This window comes from Pteropus medius, unplaced genomic scaffold (assembly GCF_902729225.1).
Source record: "Pteropus medius unplaced genomic scaffold, Ma_sr-lr_union100, whole genome shotgun sequence".
NCBI classification, from domain to species: domain Eukaryota; kingdom Metazoa; phylum Chordata; class Mammalia; order Chiroptera; family Pteropodidae; genus Pteropus; species Pteropus medius.
Window position 1 is genome coordinate 3,450,981 of NW_024346062.1, and position 20,467 is coordinate 3,471,447.

General features: G+C 38.4%; 1 long non-coding RNA gene across 1 annotated transcript; it reads right to left on the minus strand.

Annotated features, from left to right (window-relative positions):
• Positions 1 to 11,522: 11,522 nt before the first annotated feature.
• Positions 11,523 to 16,683, minus strand: LOC120612495 (uncharacterized). Its single transcript, XR_005655452.1, has 2 exons — positions 16,459 to 16,683; positions 11,523 to 11,736 (listed from the first exon to the last, which is right to left on the minus strand). It is a non-coding gene; the product is annotated as an uncharacterized LOC120612495 (long non-coding RNA).
• Positions 16,684 to 20,467: the final 3,784 nt, after the last annotated feature.

The following is a 20,467-nucleotide window of genomic DNA, read 5'->3' on the forward strand; positions in this document are numbered from 1 at the left end:
AAGAGATTCCTATTATAATTGAGGTATTAGTACAACAACAACAGCAAACAGGAAAAGATACCAAAAATCATTTCATTCTGTAATACAGAATATCTGGGTATATTTACCTTTGTGAAATCATTCATTCGGTCCAACGTGCCCCTGGCACTATCAATAGTTTACTTGAAAAAGATATGAAAAGGCTGGGAGGGTGTGGTTTAAATATAATCCACAATTTTAAAATTTAATTTTACATATCACCATGTGTTCCATTATATATGCAGGAAAGGGAAGAACAGTATTCTTCAGACGTGAAAAAATTAATCCATGTTTCTTGGCGTGGACAACCAATGTTATATTTAAAATATACATATATAATGTGAGACCCATTATCTAATAAAAATCATGAAATCAAGCGTGTTCACTTTGTAACTTGTAATAACTTGAAGTTGATCAAAGAAAACTACTTTCATTTTTATTACGTAGTTACCATTTTTATGGACCAAATTTTAAATGTATGATAAAAATCCAATATATAGTAATTGAAACATACAGTCTGACCTCACATTGCTCTGATAAATCTGCTCATTTCTGGCCATTTTCAGTGTTGCTATAGTGAACAGTGTTGACAAGTGGATGAAGAAAGCTTATAAATGGAATTCTGATCATAGATAAAACTGAACATAAACTATCTCCCAACATTTCTACATGTTGGGAGGCCCGGTTTGTGCCACAGATGGCCATCTCCCAATAATACATAAAACATTTCTTGCTGGAGCTCCGCACACATTGTTGAATGCACAGGTCATTTGAACAAAACAATAATTCAATTCACTTAATAATGACCTCACTGGGAACAAACACAGACACAGGATGATGCTATTAGAAAAACAAAATTATACCAGAGTTTTAAAAATGAAATTCTTAAAAAGCTGCCATGCTTTCTTGTCAAACTAGCACTTAAAATGTATTCAGTGTTCAGAGACCAAGGCAGGCTCACTGAGTTTATTTTAGTATCTCGAATTTTACTGCTGTGTCTCTATGCCATGTTTCTTCAGTTTTCAAGCTGGTAGCTTTCCTGGGAAGGTCAGTGGTGCCCACTGAACTCTGTGTTGGCTTACTGGCTGAGCTCATTGATAAAGGAGGCTTGAGTTCATCATTTTTTTTCTTCTCTAATGGCTGAGAGGGCAGTCAATGAAGAATGACTGCAGAAAGTTTCAGAAGGACACATGGGAATCATTTAACCAGACCAATAAAGTCAGCTATTTATGTAAGTAACAGTTATTATAACCACAACCATCAAGCCCATATTTTTTTTAGAATAATTATTAGGTTTAGGGCTAATTTTATTTCTAGCTTATAAGGCTTAAAATCCAGGATTCCCTGCATTGGCCGAAATGAAGGAACTCAGCTAGGAGAAATCAAAACCTGAAGTGACCTGTCTTTAAGCATCTATATGCTTACTAACAAGATAGCTTTATGTCTTGACACCAATGATATACATGAGATCAGGCCGCACCTACCCAGAATTTTTAGACAGGATGTTCATTTCTATATTTTAAAACTAAGCACAAGTGCTATGAGGCATCTTATTGTCACAGTTTTAACTCTTAATACAATGTCCTCTTTTGTCATCCACATTTACAGTAAAAGCACACTTAATCAACAGCAGGGGCTTTAAATATGTTTTTCCTTAATACATTTTACTAGAAAGATCTTTAACTTTTAGGATCCGAATCACAAACTTGTAGAACAGAGGGGTTAAAAAAAAACAGAGAACGAAGATATAATCTATTCAAATCATTATTATTTTAATGTTGGAGAACAGGGAAAATTTGTGTAGGAATTTTGTCAACAATTATTTTATAGCTTAATTATTTTATTCTTTATTCTTTTCCCCCCTTCCATCTATCCTAAAAGCGGTGAAAATATAAAATCTGCTTTCCTACAGAGTGATGCTTTTATGCTTGAAAAATACATTTCTTTATAGGAACTAACCCATTAGCTTATTTCTGTACCTGCCTCATCAATATCAGCTGGAATACCTTGTAATAGTGGCAATTTATTAACCTCTGCTATATAAAAGCAGGAGAAAGAACACCCAGGCTATTTTCCCATGGAAATGGTGGTTAGGGAAAGCTGTGTTTTAGAGATATAGTGGGGTGGGGGAGGGAGGCGGGGGGAGGGGAGGGGAAGGAGAGGAAGTTGACGAAGCAGAGTACATTTCCCACTACACATACATGTTTTTGAAGATTAAAGAGGAATCTATAATCCAAATAAGAAATCCCTTTTTCCTTCTTCATCTTTCACTGATACTTCTAGAAGGTATAGTTCTAAAAGAAATTACTGTCTGAAGGTGAGAAAACACAGAAGGCAAATGAATAAATGAATAAATGTAAAAGGTGGCAGGTAATTTAGGGACCATATCGATATTGTAGGAGTTCAAAAAGATTGAGATCAGGAAAGACTTCTTGAAGGAATCACAAGGTGTATGTGCTGATCTTACTCCTGTAACATATAATAAGCTATATCTCAATTGTCTATGAATCTGAGAGGGAATTTTTTCCCTCCTTTCACTACCCCTTGGATATTACTTTCTCTTCCCATCTTCCAAGATGCAGGAGATCCTTCTGCAACTACACGCACCATTTCAGTGGTAGTAGCTCAGCTTCTCAGTTCACCTAGAGCCTGCCTGAGGGCCAGGAAGTACTTGCAGAGACAGCAGGAAGCTGAAGGGTCCATGTCCTTTCCCTTCAAGGGAAGAGAAGGGAGGTGGGGCACAGGAAGCTACACCTCTCTCTGGTCATAAGCACTTGGAAAAGGGGAGCAGGAAGGAGGAAAAGTCCACTGAATACTGCTATCACAATAGTAACATCTATACAGCACTTAGTGTTCAAGGAACTGTTCAAAGCAATTTACATAGGTTATTAACCCAAGTGATTCTCACAATAACCCCATGAGGAGGTACTATTAATATCCCCATTTTACAGATGAGGCACAGAAATGCTAATTAACTTGCCTACGATCACACAGCTATTTAATTGGAATAGTTGAGACTTGAGCCCAGACACAGTCAGACTCCAGCACCTCTGCTCTTACATGGTTCGCAACTCAGGCTGCACATTAAAATTACTTGGGGAGCTAGTATACAATATTGATACTGGGGCCTGAATTCCAGAAATACCGATTTAATTGATCTGTAGTGGGGCTCAGGGCAGGAGGGCTTTTTAAATTTCCCCAGGTGCCGTTCAACCTCTCATGATCTCTTTACCTCAGTATTTCTATACCTCTCCTGTCTTCCCTGTTACTCAGACTATTCTGCCCAGATCTTAGAACCTGCCATGCTCCTTTTTTGCTTCCCACACAAAATAGCCCTTGCAGTGGCTTTAGAATATGTCCACAAATTCTTTGTCACTCCTCTCTTCAAAAGGTGGAGCCTAAGTCTCCTCCCCTTGAGTGTGGCTAGGTATAATAACTCTCTTCTGATGAATGGAATTTGATGGGAGTGGTGGTCTCAGACTTCCCAGACCAGGCAATTAAACACATTGCAGCCTTCTCTTTGTTCTGTCTTCTGAATTGTGGCTTGCTTGCTCTGGGGGAATCTAGCTGCTATGTCAGAATAACATCTCAAGCAGCCCTATAGAGAGAGCAAGGAACTGTGAAGTCCTGCCAACAAACAACAAAGAACTGAGGCCTTCCAGCAAATAACCATTGAGTGAGCCAAATCGGGAGTGAATCTTGCAGACCCAGTCAATCCTCAAAATGACGACAGCTCCAGCTGACATCTTGAATGCCACCTCATGAGAGACTGTGGAGACATCCTGTTAAGTTGCACCCAGATTCCTGACCCTCAAAAAACTGGGTGAGATAATAAATGTCCATTGTTTTATGCTGATAAATTGTGGGGTAGTTTGTTATGTAGAAATAGATAGCTAAGAAAGCTATCTTCATCTCCACGCCACCACCAAGGACTTCCCACATGGACTTGGAGCCGCGGAAGTTGCCAGGGCTGCAACGGAAAAGTGTTCTGACTTCCTGAGGTAGAATTCTGAATGTATTTACCATAGAAATACTGCTCCGTGCATGTTTATATATGTACATGGATATATGTAAATGGATAGGAAAAGTCTAGAAGAAACATGCCATACTATTAATGGAAGAATCAGAGCCAAGAGAGAGAGTGGGATCAGGGTGGGGGAGGAAGCCGAGGGGAATTTTCCTTCTTGTTTTGTAGACAACTGTGTTGTTGGATATTTCACACTGAGCATGTATCTTTGCATCACCTAGGTAATGAAACACATTTTTCCACATAAAAGTGAGGGAAGTAAAAAAAGAAACATAATCGTACCTAGATCTAGGTTCTATTGGAAGTAGCATATTAAGAATATAGTTCTCATGGATACAGTGGTATTTTATAGTCTGTCCTGATGGCCCTAACAGCAAGTAAAACACTGAATTCTAGGCACTGTGGTGATGAAGAATTTAAAGGACAATAGGCCTCAAAGCCCGACTCTCACAGGCGCTCGATTCCTGGATCTAATACTTACCAGCTCGGCAAGTCGTGCAATTGTTCTGTGCCTGTTTCTTCATCTGTAAAGTTGGGATAATGATATGAAAATTAAAGAAGCTAAATCTATAAAGGGCCTCAGATAGTGAATGATCCGGAAGCAGCACTCATTAAATGGTGGTTATCCTATGTAAAAATATGTCCCTAGTTCCAGCAATAGAGATTTTCAGATTATTACATTTAAATAAATTGAGGGCTCCATGATCTTATAGTTTTGTTGATTCATCTTTTTGGGGGGATACAAAAGGTTTATGACACAATTAGATTTTCAAGACACATTTACCGCATGAACATTGCAATTTTCACAGTGGCCAAATATTTGTTTTTTTTTTTTATTTAAAGTGATAAAGACCTAAACAGTTCATATTCCACAGTTACAAGGGAGAAACTAGGGACAGTGGAGATGAGCATATAATCCCAAAGAGTTAAAACAATGCTAGATCTGAACTCTCCTGGATGGTAGTACCAAAGACAGTTGGACTATCCCATCCCGTACACATATATTAGAGGTCATATACAGACAGGGAGCCTACAGACCTCAGAATGTCAACAAAAGTGTTTTGTTTGACCGACACAATGTTATTGAAAAACATTTAAACTTATTGGCCACATTTAAACTTGGAAAATACAATTTCAGACTGCTCTTGAAAAACTGACATATCTTGCTATCTTGGACCAGTCAGCTAAGATGGAGTCATGGATTCCTCCTTTAGTCAGGATAAGGGTCTTCAGGAGGCCATAATTCCCATTTGCACTGGCCTGAGTTACTCATTAGGGTTACCTTCTTGCCCCTGTAGGCACTGAGTTTGCATCTCTGAAACTTTGTATGTTTGCTATAGTGCAATAATAGTATTTTTGGGATAGGATGATCACATGCTTCTAGAATTATAAAAACTGCTTAAGCATGCCTGCAATGTAGGTCCCAGAAATGGAGGCCGTCTCTCTCTGTTTACTTTTTAACAAACCAAGGGAAAGAAATGTGGAGCTCTCCACATGTTTCTATGAGGAAATGAAGAGCTGCTGTTTATAATCTACTACACTTCTACAATGAGCTAATAATATATATCAGAAGGACCTCTAGTTTCTCTCGAATGCTCTAAAGTTGTGTGACATCAACCTATTTGTGTCATCTTTTCCTTTTGACTAAGTTGGCTGGGATTCTTTCCTTCTACACATGCTCGAATTCTACAAAGGAAGAAAACTCTGAACTATGACCCTTGCCTTTGATCTGTATAGAGAGATACTTATCAACTTTGGTGATATTGAGTTCATTTTTAATATCATGGAGTCACTTGTGAATCAATACTTGTCCAACGCTTGTCTCATAAATGTTCCTGTCTGACTATTATTAAAATCAAACAAATAAAAAATCAGGCCTATTTTCTTAACTCTGCTTGAAGATCTCTCCATGGCAAAATTATTCTCCATAATTAAGAAAACCAAAATATGAATTTGTGGTAAAGAGAGTCTTTCATTTGCTAGTTATTTTTTTAGTCTAAGTCATTTCCCTCCAACATCTTATTAAGAAAAATTTTAAACATACAGAAAAGTTGGAAGAATGGCACAGTAAACACCCATACATTTATTATCTAGATACTAAAATTGACATTTGCTATATTTACTATATCACATATCTCCTTCATTCCTCCATCAATCTATCAATTTATCTTTATTTCTTGATAAATTTTAAAAGTTGAAGACATCAGTATGTTTTACCCCCAAACACTTTAGCATGTATATCATTAGAGTTTGATATTTTTTTATGGGTTTTTAAAATTTTTTTTTAGTGTGGCAAAATATGCATAACATAAAATTTGCTATTTTGAATCATTTCTAAGTATACAGTTCTGTACATTCACATTGTTGTGCAAACCATCATCACCATCCATCTCCAGACCTTTCCATTTTTCTCAACTGAAACTTTGTACCCCTTAGACACTAAATCCTTAACTTCTCCTCTCCCCAGCCCACAGCAACCACCATTCTACTCTCTGTATCTATGTATCTGACTACTTGACATACTCATTTAAGTGGTATCATACGATATTTGTCTTTTTGTGACTGGCTTCTTTCATTTAGCATAATGTCTTCAAGGTTCATCCATGTTTTAGCATGTGTCAGAATTTCCTTCTTTTTTCAGGCTGAATAATATTCCATTATATATACATAGCACATTTTGTTTATCCATTCATCCATCGATGGACACTTGAGTTGCTTCCACCTTTTGCCTGTTGTGGATAATGATGCTATGAACATGCGTGTACAAGAATCTGTTTAAGTCTCTGCTTTCAGTTCTTTTGGGTATAGTCCCAGAAGTGGAATTGCTGGATCATGTGGTAATTCTATGTTTAGTTTTTTGAGCACTCTCTGGTTTCTTTTTCATGTAAAATTTATACGCAGTGAAATGTACACATCTTAATCTACCATTTGGTGGGTTGTGACAAATGCATACTCAATGGATATTTTGTTCCTTTTTTAAGTCCTCGATATATGTAAGAAAGTTTTAGTTAGAATGTTGATACTTCTTGTGACCAAAATCCAGCTGGAAAGAATATGGGCTTGGAGGATGCAAGGCATCCAGTTTCAGGATCTACTGACCTTATCTATTCACATACTTTGAAATCTGTAAAGCATCTCAGAGTCCTGAAATCAGGAATTTGCAAAAATAATTCTCTATCTTCCACTACTGACCACTAAAAATAAATACTTTACCTTGTGTAAGCAATGACTACAATAGTTTCAAAGAGGGATTTTTAAACAGAAAAATACACGTTAAGCTCAATTTTTTAGCTCCTACCCATTACCAAGGATGAGATAATCTCCCCCTGCATCTATCATGCAGATTTCCCAGAGTCTATAATGAGTCTCTCTCTAAAGCAAGCAGTCAAATATGTGGCGACAGAAAGAAATCTAACTATGGGAGGTGAACACAGTGTAAATATATATGTGCCTTATTGTTAAAATGTACAGCTGAAATTTACTGAATTTCGTTAACCAATGTCGCCATAAAAAAATAAATAGTGGTTTACTTTAAAAAATAAAAAAAAAATAAAGCAAGCAGTGAGCAAACTTTATCTTGCAGGTCAAGAATTTATATTATTGAAAATAAAAACAACAATGTATATAGCATATTTTTACAATCAGATTGGCAAAAAAAAATGATAAAAGTTTCGTTGTGAAGGCTGTGGAGAAACAGACATTCTCAGATGTTGTAGGTGGCATTAAATGGTAAGATGATTTGCTAATGCCTGTTAATATTTTTAACAAACCTTTTTCCAACCCTGGGAATTTCACTTCTAGGAATTTTTCTTTCAGAGATGCTTGTATGAATGCACCAAGATATTTGTACACTATTTTTCATTGCCACATGGCTTGTGGTAGCAAAAAATTGGAAACAACCCAAATATCAGTTAGTAGATAACTGCTAAAAATAAATCCTGATATACCCACATTTAACTGGTATAACTTGCTTTACCAGGTTGGACACAAATAAGGTTACATCGTTTTTATTTTTTCAAATTACATTAGGCCCAAACATCTATGTGCCGGATTAGTGCCAGAGGAAGTCCACTGCCTGTCTCCTTTCTTATGGCCTCTTCCCTCTCCTGAATTACCCAAACACCCTGGGGCTTTACTTCTTGTAAAGTGGCCTGTCCAGCTTTTAAACTCCTCATGGAGAGAGAACTAGGGAATCTGATTAGTCTATTAGGAGCTTTATTTCCAGCGTCTGTTGCTTTTGTTTGCCATAATATCTGTTGAAAGCTGCAAAAGTAATAAATAGAGTCTAGTATTGTAAAATAAAGACTAATAAAGAAAGGTTTGATTGAGACTTTATTTTGAAAAAATAAAAGTAAAGACTCTTTTTATCTTTAAATATGATTTATCTTTGAAGATATTCATATAACAACTCTAATTGCAACAATGCTCTAATTTTTAGAATAAACAAAAGATTAATCAAGTGTTGATTTGGTGAGGGGGATAATTTTCTAACAACATTATTTGATAGCAAATTTTGACACCCTTCATTTCACACTGACTTTCATAGCAGAATCATACAAAGGTCATTTTGAAAAAAGATGTGAGGGCTTCATCAATTTTCCTGAGAGCCTCTCTTAATCCTTTGATATTCAAATAATTCTCCTTTTGAAGAACTTATCCTCTTATCATCCTTGTTGTTTTTCTCATCTTTAATTGTTAACTGGCCTAACACTGCCAGTTACTCATTTGCTTATGGAACAGTTTTACAAAATCACTTTCAATGACTTCATAAAATCCCTCATCTTTTGCAAGATTAGCAATTTTACATGGCAACTGAAATGCAATTTATTTACATTGTATTGTCAGATGTTTATAACATCTATAATTAGCAAAATTGACTGGTTGAGTGGTAAAAGTTGCTGGTGTCAAGTCGGGAGGGCTATCTGAGTGGGGACTAATTTAGTAAGTGGCCAGTTCATTAGAGGACATTTTCCTGTTATGACCAATTTCTCCTTCCTTACACAACTTAGCAGCTACTGGGATTCAGATAATCTTAATAAATAGTTAGATAATGAGAAACTTCTGTACTATGCAGCACTAAAAAGGAACGATGTGTGTGTTACGTGGAAAAATGTTCATAATGTATTGTTAAATAAAAAAAGTGAGTTCCAAAAGACTATAAATAGTATAACAGTATTTTATAAAATAGTATTTTATGAAATAATGTTAGTATATGCATCAAAAATATAAATAAATAAAACAACCTCGAAGAATATACTTCAAACCATTAGCAGTCATTTCTAATAGGTGTGTGTGGAATGGGGAAACCCCATCTCGGTAGCCTTATTTTTAATGAGCATTTATTACACTTTAAAATATGATAAAAGTCAATTAAAAATATTTTTAACTGGTATAGCTAAGATAGGGCCAGAGCAAAAAAAAAAAAAAAAGGAAAGAAAGAGGAAAGAAAAGAAAAAACGGCTGTCCCTATATTAGTGTGTAAACATTAATGTGCAAAAAGAAAAACAGCTGTCACTACATTAGTGTACTCCTAGAAGGAGAGCTTTTATAGGCCCATTTTGAAGGGGTGTATTAGGATTCGTCAATATAAACCTGTCTTTTTATAAACACCCCAGAGCTCTTCCTCAAAATAATCAAGCCACAAATATTTGCTGAGAATCTGTTATTTTCAAGGTACTGTGCTGCACTTAGTGCTCAGAGGAATACAAGGATCTTTAAGACTGCTGAAGCTTTTACTCAAAAAGTCAGTTTAAAAAGTTATGACGGTCCTCAGTGAATGAGGTAGGCAACAACACCTGTCATTAGTGACCAAGGTCTGCTACAACTGTGTGAAGATGGAGAAATTGACTAGTTGATTTTTCAGTCTTTGTCTCCACTTAGGATTCTTTGGGTCAAGCATTAGATGAGAGTCAGCACTGAGCATGAGATATTAACCTTCAGAGAAAAATAACCCTTTTTCTTCCACTGGCAGGGAAATTCATAGATTGGTTCAAAGGCCGGATAGAGCTTCATCCAGATCTTATGAGTTTTAGGGGATTTTTTTCATGGGGATACTAATGAAGTGAGATGGCGAGCAGTGGGGTATGTATTTTTTTTCATCTTCTGACTCATTTTATGAACCAAGAAACTGAAACCGATTCAAGGTAACACTGCTGCTAAGGACAGAACCAGGATTTGAACTTGGCACTTGCGATTCTAGAAATTGCATTCTTAATTTTTATGACCCTACTCCATCCTCATTGCAGTGTACAGCAAGAGTACTAATCAATGTATATATTTACTGTGAAGTTTACTCCAAGAGGAAAGAGGAAACCAGCTGCATAAATGGAATTTGGAGAAAGGTAATACCTTCTGCTGAACAATAAATATCCATGAAATCTCTGTAGTCTTCCTGGATAAGAGGTTGCCAAGATTTCTGTAGACTTGGTCTTTCTTTCTACTCCTGGAAATCATTCCTTTAGGGCAGAGTTGAAGCACATTGGCAGAGTAACACGTTCTCTTCTGCCTACATTCTGCCTAAACTGTGGATAATCAGAGGTGCTTTGGGTTCTGAATTCTGCTGCAACAAAAATCATTTATTTTTTTAAATTTGCCATTGAGATACTTCAGTTATGGATTATGCATGGCATATTCAATACCTAGGGTAAAAGTGCTTTATATGTGCTATATAGCATAATTTACAGTGATAACGTAGTGCGCCATGTTTACAATTTAATTGTACCAACTTGATCTTTAGAACTCTTTGAAATACAAAGAAAGTATGATTTAACTATCATTAGAATTTAGCTTGGATTTATGACACATTCATTAAGAGTTAAAAACTAAAAATGTACATTTTTAAAAAGAAAAAAATAATTTGATCTTTTAGGCAAAGTTTATATGTATTCGATCACAAAATTGTATTATAGAAAAACCAAATATAGGGAAAAATGGTTTTAGTTCACTACTGTGGTTATTATGAAATACAAGACAGTAGGTCACTTCTCTTGTTGCAGAGTGAAAACAAACAGCTTATTACAACCACTCTTGGGATAGTACATGAAATGCAAAAATATGTTTTTTAATGAAAAATGACTGGGAGTCATCTCCTTGAAAAATTTCTAAAAAGTATTCTCAACATCACGAACTATAGGAAAATAACTTGTGGAAAATGAAAATCCCACAAGGAAAATTCTTTCCTTCATTGTTCTCTCTACCTCTAATAATGTGAAGACTTGATATTGAACACTGCAATGACTTATGGACAACCTCAAAGGTTGATGAAAAATAATAATCTGCAGTTTTGTTGAAGCAAGCATCAGAATTTCAAATATTATTGTCTGAGAACAAATCACTTGATTAGTAAGTGGGCCCAGTCATCCACCTGATATTCACATCTAAACTATGGTTCTCTATCAAATCTGCAAAAATACTTCAAAGAGATAATAACTTTGTTTCTTTGTGAAAAATGGCCCTGAAAGAAAGTCAACTGCTAGAGTAGCATTGAAAGGTGATGGCATTTATTAATTTGCATGATTATATTTAGAGAATTGCATGATTATATTTATATTTAGATTACAATTAGATGCATGATGTTGAAGGCCTGTTGATATACGTGCAAATTTGAAGATTCCCTGTGTAGACAAGCATTTCTTTGCAGACTGGCACGTGACTTCTTTGAACAGAGATGGGAAGACACTTTCTAGTTTCACCTGTTGGTTAGAAAAAAAAAGAAAGAAACTGTTATATTACTATAATCTTTTGAGGAGCAAGCACTTTTTGAAATCAAATGTACTGTGTAACTAACTGCTAGGGTCTGAGATTGCTAGTTGGCAGCAAAAACTCTCTTGGGTCCATGAAGTGGTTGCTTTCCCCTAAATTTTGCTTTAAAAAAATCCTCTGTAGTTGACCTCGTTGTTCAGCATTCTGCAGCTGAGAAAGGGCTCATTGTTGTCAGCTGAGCGTTCCATATAGTAATCACAATAATCTTAGAATTTTATAAACCACAGAATTATGGTGGCTCCTTAGCATGATATCATCAGGCTATTGATGGGTGAAGAGCTGATGCCATCTTTGATGTACATTCCCCATACCCTCTACCCGGGAATGTTGTTAAACATGTTAGGTTCTAACGGGAGCACTAAAAGTTGAATCATTTATTATTCTGCACATGCCCCTTACTGGTAGTCAGTGAAATACAGACGAGAATACCTTATCCAGGATATGAATGTGATGACAACATGGCAAGATGTCAGGCATCTCCAGAGATCTTAGATGTTTGGCTTATTGCCATTGGAGAGACGGCCTCTAATTTTCATTTGGCCTTCATGAGGCTGTTGCAAAAAATTATTTGCATGACTGGTTCTAGCTGCAAGTTTTAATGGTTGTCTTGGAAAGATGGTAGCATCGTAGAGCTGGGCTTGTAGATTCTGAGAATCTTAGCTGCCTCAGAAGAACTCAAGAAAACTTAATTTCCAGACCTGGAAAAGATCCATTTTTTTTGAATCACTTGTTTAGCCTTGTTGCCTTGAGTCAAATAAAGTGAGTTACTCTTTATGAAGTATGAACAACGCCAGAAACACATCATTAAAATGTTAATTTAATTTGGTCTATTGAAGTAAGAATCCAGACAGTTTGGTTCACCTATAACTGACTGAGATTAATGATACTGTTTTGATCTGGAATAATTCTAGTCACGTGAATGAAAGTTCCAAGGCAAGGAGATTGAGCGTAGTTATGAAGACTCACCACCTTTTCCATAGGTTCTGGGCCAATGTATAAAATGTGCTTTCATAGGGGTTGTTGATTTTGTACTTTTGGCAAATATTAAATTCACTTTTAAGAGGAAGATAAAGGTTAAAATCTATTTGACTAATAAGTTTAATTTTGTGACCATGCGTTTTTCATTTGTTCTTCACTTTCCCACCAACTCCTCTGAACAGAAATGGGGAGATCATTCTCCACTGCTGTGACCTTATTTTGCAAATCACTACCAGTTCTATAGTAGAAGTTAAAACTTTGCAGGTTCAGATATCACGAGTACTTTTTTTCCTATTTGCCAAGATAAAATCCCAACTTATGGCTTGGAACCATACTGTAAAATATAAATAACATCTTAATGAGCACTGCGAGAACAGTGTGCTGGGCCAGTTGCCTACCACTGAAGGGCTGGGTTTAAGTGTGCCTTGGGTCATAATGAAAACTAGTTTGGTGGTCTTAGCCTCCCAACTGACATTTTCCCACACTAGAAAACCAGCACAGGAGTTCATGGAATTCCCTACTAAAGACAATTGCAGTTCTGCCCAAAACCAGAACTGGAGTGTGGATGGGATACCTGGAGGAGAAGCTAGAGGAGAAGCAACAGGGAGCCCTTTAATCCTAAATTAAACTCCTGCCTAGATTTAGGAGGAAGAGGGAAGGGGGAAAATAATTGCACGTTTTTTTTGTTTTTGTTTTTTTCTGTCTATATTCTATAATTTCAAATATAATCTAAAGACATTTCTTTGTTTTCATTACCTTCACTGTCCATGTTCTTGACTCCATGAGAATACATTTTCCAAAAACATTGGCTAAAAGCATTGTGTTAACCTCTCTATACTAAAAAATCCAGTTCCTGGGGCTAAGGGACTAAATACCTAGATTTGTATCTTTCTTACCTCGTTCTTATTCCAAGTTCATCTGCTCTAACTAGCTATATCTCATCTGCCCCTTAATTCAGGCATAATCCCTGTTCCTACAGGGAGCCCTCTGTAGTGACAAGTGCATACCTTCATCTCTTGCTTTTAGTACTTGTCTATATGGAACAGATACATATGCCTAATCATATGTATCTGGTAATCAAATTTCCTATTACTGTTCTATTTGACTGATGGGAAATATAAGTGAACACCTAAAAAATAGAGGAAAAAAAAGAAACTCCAAACACAAGAAGCTATATTCCTGACATCATTATATTTCAACAAAGAGGATTCTTTGGTCCTTTCTTCTTTTGGAAAAAGACACTGGCTCTAAATCTCTTAATAATTCTACCTGATTTAAATCTGACTTTAATCCTGAATGATAAATTAAGATTCTGTATCTTTTCACCCCGCTTTCCAGAGTAATTTGTCTAACCCAACGCCTGCATAAATAGATCCTGTAAGTATTTCAAAGACATTCCTTTTGGGCATGGTAGTAGCATCAGCAACAAGAAGAGCAAATGGTGCCACCTCCCACCCCACCGGGGACAACGCCCTGACCTGTGGTTGCATTTAGAGATCCACTCACTGAAGGAAGGACACCGATCGCTCTGATTATATGAAGAGTTCCCTGGACAGCCACTACAGGCCTCCTCTTATAGTATTCCCAATCTCTCAAAGTCCTTCCACAAAAAAATTCTTAGAGGAAGAAAGCATTGTCCCTGGGAGGATCCCAGGTAGCCAGCCAGAAGGAGAAATCCTGAGGTTTGTCCCAGCACAGTACTTCCCTGTAGCAGGGTAATGTGCCTTTCCTGGAGCCAGGCCGACTTCGCCCTAAGGTTACATTTCCACACAAAGAAGCCTTTAAGGGTGCTGTTGCTGACCTCCACACTGGAGGTTTATGTCTGTCAATCTTAGGGGGAAAAAAAAAAAAGAGGCCATAATAAAACTGCAGGAGCCAGCAGTGGGGAATTACAACTCTAGGATCAGTGGAGGTCTGCCTCACAGTCCTGCTAGATGCTGAGCATTGGCCTAAGGACTGAGAACAATAAAGCGGAAGGAATTTAAGTCAATTGGCTGCTGGATTCCATTAGCAGGACTCAGAGAAGGGGGCGCTTGCTGAGAGTGGTGCACTGATTCGTGGCCACTGCCATTGTGCCAACCTGCTGGGTGATCCAGAGTCTGAAGAATGAGAAAAGTTCACCCAGTCCAACAGGCCTGCAGACAACCAAGTTGGAGGCTGTATGTGCGGCAGACACTGCAACTCCAAGTGTAACTCAGCTGATTTATAGTTAATAAGAACAAATACTAATTAAGGCCTCAGCGAGTGACTATGATAGGCAGAAAAACATCAGAAGGTGGACCAAAATATTTTGCAGAGACACGAAGAAAAATAAAGGTGGTAGCATCTGAAAGCAAGGCAAAGAGAGGCGTGGGAAGCCACCAAGCGAATCTGACTGGTTCGGGGGTTGGGGGAGTAAGTGGGTAATGGAGCTGAGAATAGAGAGAGCATCACTGCCACCTGTCCGGCAGCTCTGCAGCCCTCATTTGGCAGCGTAGGCCTGATGCCTGCATGGAAGGCTTGCTGGACCCAGCTCCAGAGCTTCCTAAAATATCCTTGAGCCTGATGCAATATCACTTTGTGATGGCACCGCATTGCGATGTGGTGACGAGATAACCTGGTAATGTGGAAGAAGAGCCTTTTATGTCTTCATGTGATTGTGTCTGAGAGAGGCCAAGAGAGCTGAGCATTCGCAATGGAGAATGGGTTTGTTGGAAGGGTGGTTAAACTCTCTGATATGGAAGAACAGAGTTCCCATCAGCCTACCTCAGACTATGGAGGCTGGACACCTGGGGAGGGCTCAGTCAGGAGATGGAGACTTAGAAGGACAACCCCAAGGGGCCCATCAGCAGCCCACCGGGCGCTCTAAAAAGCAGAGCTGAGGAAGGACTATGTTAAAACCAGCCTTAATCCTGGAGAAAGCAGCAGAAAGAACAGGGTAGTTTCTTCCAGAGTATGTCCTCTGGGCAAACAAGGAGTTGGACTGGGGAAAGGAAGAGAAGGCAGGCCTAATCTGGAGAAAGCCACTGGGAGCCACCAAGAGTTGGCAGCACCATCAAGGTTTGGCCTTAGACTCCAAATGAAAAACAATGTGCCTAGCTCTAGGCAAGCCCCTGTTCTACATAATGATTGAATTTTGAAATGTGAATTAAACCTGGCGAAGGAATGCAACTCTTTTCTCCCTCCACCAGGCCATTCTACCATTCTTAGAAGGTGAGTGATGGGTTAGAGGAAGGTTTAAAATTTTTGCCCTTTTACCAAAAAGTAGAAACTGTCAACCAGTTCTCCCGCCATCCCCTCCCCCAATGCTCAAAGTGTTCAAAACTAAAAGCTGCAGCATCTTTTCGGCAAGTAATCAGCACAAGTTGAAAGGCACATGCTGTTGCATTTCTGATCAGATTGTATGTTAAGCAGGAAAATCCGCCCCCCTTTTGGGGGGCTCAATGCATGTCTGTTTAAAGAAGCCACCAGGCAGTGCCTCTCACTTTGTCTTGGCAGGGCACAGCCATCAGACGAAGTGGGAGGAAGAAACATTAACTTCAACAGCTGTTTCTTGACCCCGGCTGTCAGTCTTCCCAAGAATAAATTTTGGAGAGTCCTATTTGAAACAAAGAGGGAGTTTTGGGGGGAGAGAAAAGTTGGTTGGCTCCAAGGCGGCCGCCCAAAGAAGCAAGGAACAAGATGTTTGTAGTTACCACGCAGCCTGCAAGCCTCAGCCGGGTGCAGAGATGGAGCAAAGTAACTTGAAAGCTCTCCTCTCGGCGCCCTGTGCCTGCAGCTTCCCCCCCTAACGCGCGCCCAGATCCAGCGCCGGTGGTAAGAGCCGTAGCTCGACTACAGTAATTCCCCAGCTCGGGCGGCTTGAAACTGCTCGGGCTGAATAGCATTTGCTGTTCCGTCCTGCGGCCGCCTCCCGCCGCTGCTGCCGCGCTCCCTGCAAAGCAGCTCTCATTATCCCGGAAGTTGTGCTGACACAGTCTCGCTGCCACCAGAAGTTTGTCAACATCAAACTTCTCCTGTGTGGGGTACGTTCACCTTCCACGAGTATTTAATCGAGCCAACAAGCAAACAAACAAACCCAAATAAACCTGCCCGTGATGTCATGGTGGTTTTTTTTTTTAGTTTAGTTTTTTACGGCTTTCCTGGAAGCCTAGGGCTGTTAGGAATTTGCTGGTGGGCATGAAGCCTCCATGAGTTTCAGGGGAGATAAGGGATGGCCCCCTGGACAGGAAGAGGGGAAGGGGCTGTGTAGGGGCATGCGGGCGGTTGGTGATGGGCACAGGGGAGCGGGGGAGGGGCCTGGGGCTGAAGTGCAGTGAACTGGTCCCACAGCCTGTTGGCTGCGGAGGGTTTGCAGGATGCACCGACAGGGGCGAAGGTTGTTGATTTGCGTCCCCCGACCCCTCATCAAAGGTTACCTGAAGTAGTGGCGAGGCAAAGCCGAAGGCGTGCGTGTGCTGGCGACGGGGGGTGGGTGGTGAGTGGGGGGAGGCTGTCTACACTCCTGCAGGACATTTGTACAGAAACCTCAGGGTTCTTTCGGAATAAAGGGCATTAGAGTCATAAACTGTATTTCGAAGCTTCAACTGCAACATAAAAGAAATCCTTGCTTTTGAGGGCAGGGATGTCATTACCACCTTTTCTGTTTTTAATAGGTCTGTTCTGATATCTTGATTGTACCATTAGGTCTAAACTTAACTGACTCCCTTTCCTAAGCTGGGTTTCCGGATTTAGTTCAATAGCTCTACCCAGTTTGGGCGTTTGTGGTTTCCAGTTGCTCCCCGCGCTTAGATGCTCCTGCTGTCCTCCCAGCCCCCCAGTGTTGGGGGACTCTTGATTAACACTTTATATTCTGTACTTTCATCCAGACACGTTCAGTCCCGCTCAAACTGCTAGAGAGGACAAGGCCTGACTTGCAGAGTTGTGACCTTAGGCATTCATGAAGTAATACCACTGGGGGGCCACAGGTTTTCACGAAGGATCTAGAACACCAACATTAACTTTATGTCTAGTTTGGAAGGCCACATACTGCATTCAGACCTAGGAAAATCAGAGACAGGTTTGCGGTATTCCCCATGAAATGTCAAGGCAGATATGGACGGCTGAGAGAGTTCACTACCCCTAGAGTGGCCAACCCAAAGCATGATACCTTGAATTGGAAATCTGTCCATTTGTGGGTGCAGCAAAATTCTTCTCTACTCTTCAACAATAAGTCAAAGTGAATAAATATCTCTGAAGAGACTGCTACCTATTATCTCACTATGATATTGTGAGGGTGGGGAGGCAGGTTTACCCCAATTACAGAGCCAGGTACTGAATTTACTTTTCTTGTTGGTCATCTGTTAGTAATCATGTTTTTAGAAAAATTATTTCAGTAGTCATGTATCTTTGATAACAAGAAGCAAGCTGCTTTCTCCTATTTTTCAAACTACTCTAAACAGGAAAATTGTACTAGTCTTAAGGGGCCAGTTTACTTTACACACAAAACCAAAAAGCCAAAAACGAAATCCAAAGGAAAGCCACTGAGGTGTTTCTCAGGGACTAGACAGTACTTTTGACAAACACAAATCAAATAGATTCAAATACAGTTATAGAGCAGGCAGTCCTTTAAAAAATAAGTAAGTAAGTAAATAAATAAATAAATCCACACAAAGAGACTTATTTTCTTGAAAGTTTAGCTGTTCGCTATAATTTTCCCTTTGGCCATGCCTCAAATATTTCCCTGAATTATTCAGACTTCTTTGGGTGGTATTTTAATTTTCATTTATTTATTTTCTCCAGAAAGTACTACTCAACATTGTTATACCTCAGTGTGGACATGAATCAAGAAGAACATGTGGAGGGTTCCATTTCCAACTCCATGTGCATGAATTATTTGCCCTGGTTGTTAATCTGTCCTAGTGTGGAGAGCCTGATTTACAAAGGCTGGAGGACTTCTGCGGAGCACAGTATCATATGGTTACTATGGCTGGGCTTATTTACAAATAAACTATTTTGCATTTCTGTGCACAATTTCCTGGTTGCACGAGGATCATTCTCAGAGTTTTCAGTTTCTAGTCCCGGAATGGGAGCTGTAAACATGAGGAAACAATTTCTTTTTACAGTGATGTGAGCTCTATGCTCATCTGGATTTAGTTACTTCATAAGGTAAATATCGCTAAATGTGCACTGGGATCTTTGGGGATCTAAGGTGCTGGACGAGTGAAAATAGTCTGCTGTGAAATCCTAAAGAATGTCAAACAACCAAATACGTTTGCAGAGCTAATTGGGTCAACTGTGGTATTCTTTTAAGTGGAAATTAATTCGAACATTTTTTAAAAAAGTATTTTCAGTTTACTTTTGGTTACATTTAGGTTATTTTAGTCACTATAATTTTTAGATTTTTACCTCAGGAATTCGATTGAAACAAACCCTTCTGAAAAACATAGACCCTCCTACAAAGACTGTCCTCTACTGGAAACATAGGTTTTGAATTTCATGCTATTACATTTTTAGATAATAAAATTCTTGTAATTATTTTTATTTAAAGGTAAAATATCTGTACAGATAATGGCCAAAGCTAACCAAACTGCTTTAAAAATTAATGAATATTAATGAAGTTCATGAATAGCACAATACTGCCCCTGCCTGCCTCAGGAAAACAAATGTATTGACTTCATTTTCCTAAAATAACAACTCTGAGTTACTAATGGTTAAAATAATTTTATTGCTAAAAAGGATTGTACATAATGCAATTTTTGCAATTCATAAGACTAGCCCCTTTACTAGATTTAGATCTCTTTCCTGAAACCAAGCATATATTATCTTTTTATTTATCTGACTGCTATTTCTTTTTATTAATTTCCATCTCAAGACATTTTGTTATCATTATTCTGAGTTCCCCTCCCTTGTTATTTTAGTAGCTCATGTGAATGACTCAGGACTTTCAGGATTTCATTTATATTTGGTATATAGATAATGGCATCGTTAGTCAGCGCTTCCATTCATCTAAATTTGTCTGCGGGTATTGGAAGCTGCCTATGAAATTTTCCAATGAAAGTGACAAATGGATGTCCATCAAGTGGCCCCACCCATTTCAACCTTAGTTTGTATGATGTGTAAATGTTTGTGTATATTTCTTCTATGAAGATGGGTTATTTTTTGATCTGGACATCTGCCTGCTAAGGCAAGTTTCCCAGGCAGATCACTGATTGGCATTAGACTAAATTTGTAAAATTTAACACCAAATGAATGAATGACAAAAGAATGAAATAGAATATAAAATTAAATAATGGCAGAATCTATTTTTTTAAGATAAATAATTTTTGATGCTCTAAAGATTTGAAGATTCTACAGTTTTACTTCAAATGAATTTGTAATGAGAAAGGTAAAATCATTTCAAATAAGCCAGCAAATTTGGGTCAAAATGAAAGCAGTTTTGAGAAAGAGAGAAGTGTTTCTGCTTCCCATAGGACTGATTGGGATTTTCTATTAGAAAAATATATATATATGATTATAGATACAGAAAAAAATATATGTTATGTACACACACACACACACACACCTACACACACACACACTATACTACATGATAGTCTGGTGTCCTACTTGTTTCCCTTCTTTGTTTTTAATAATCAGTCCAGTCTCTAGTGCTATTTGGTAGGTGAATGTGTTTATTAGAACTTGATGCCAATTTTAATCTGAGATTACTTTGACTGCATGTGG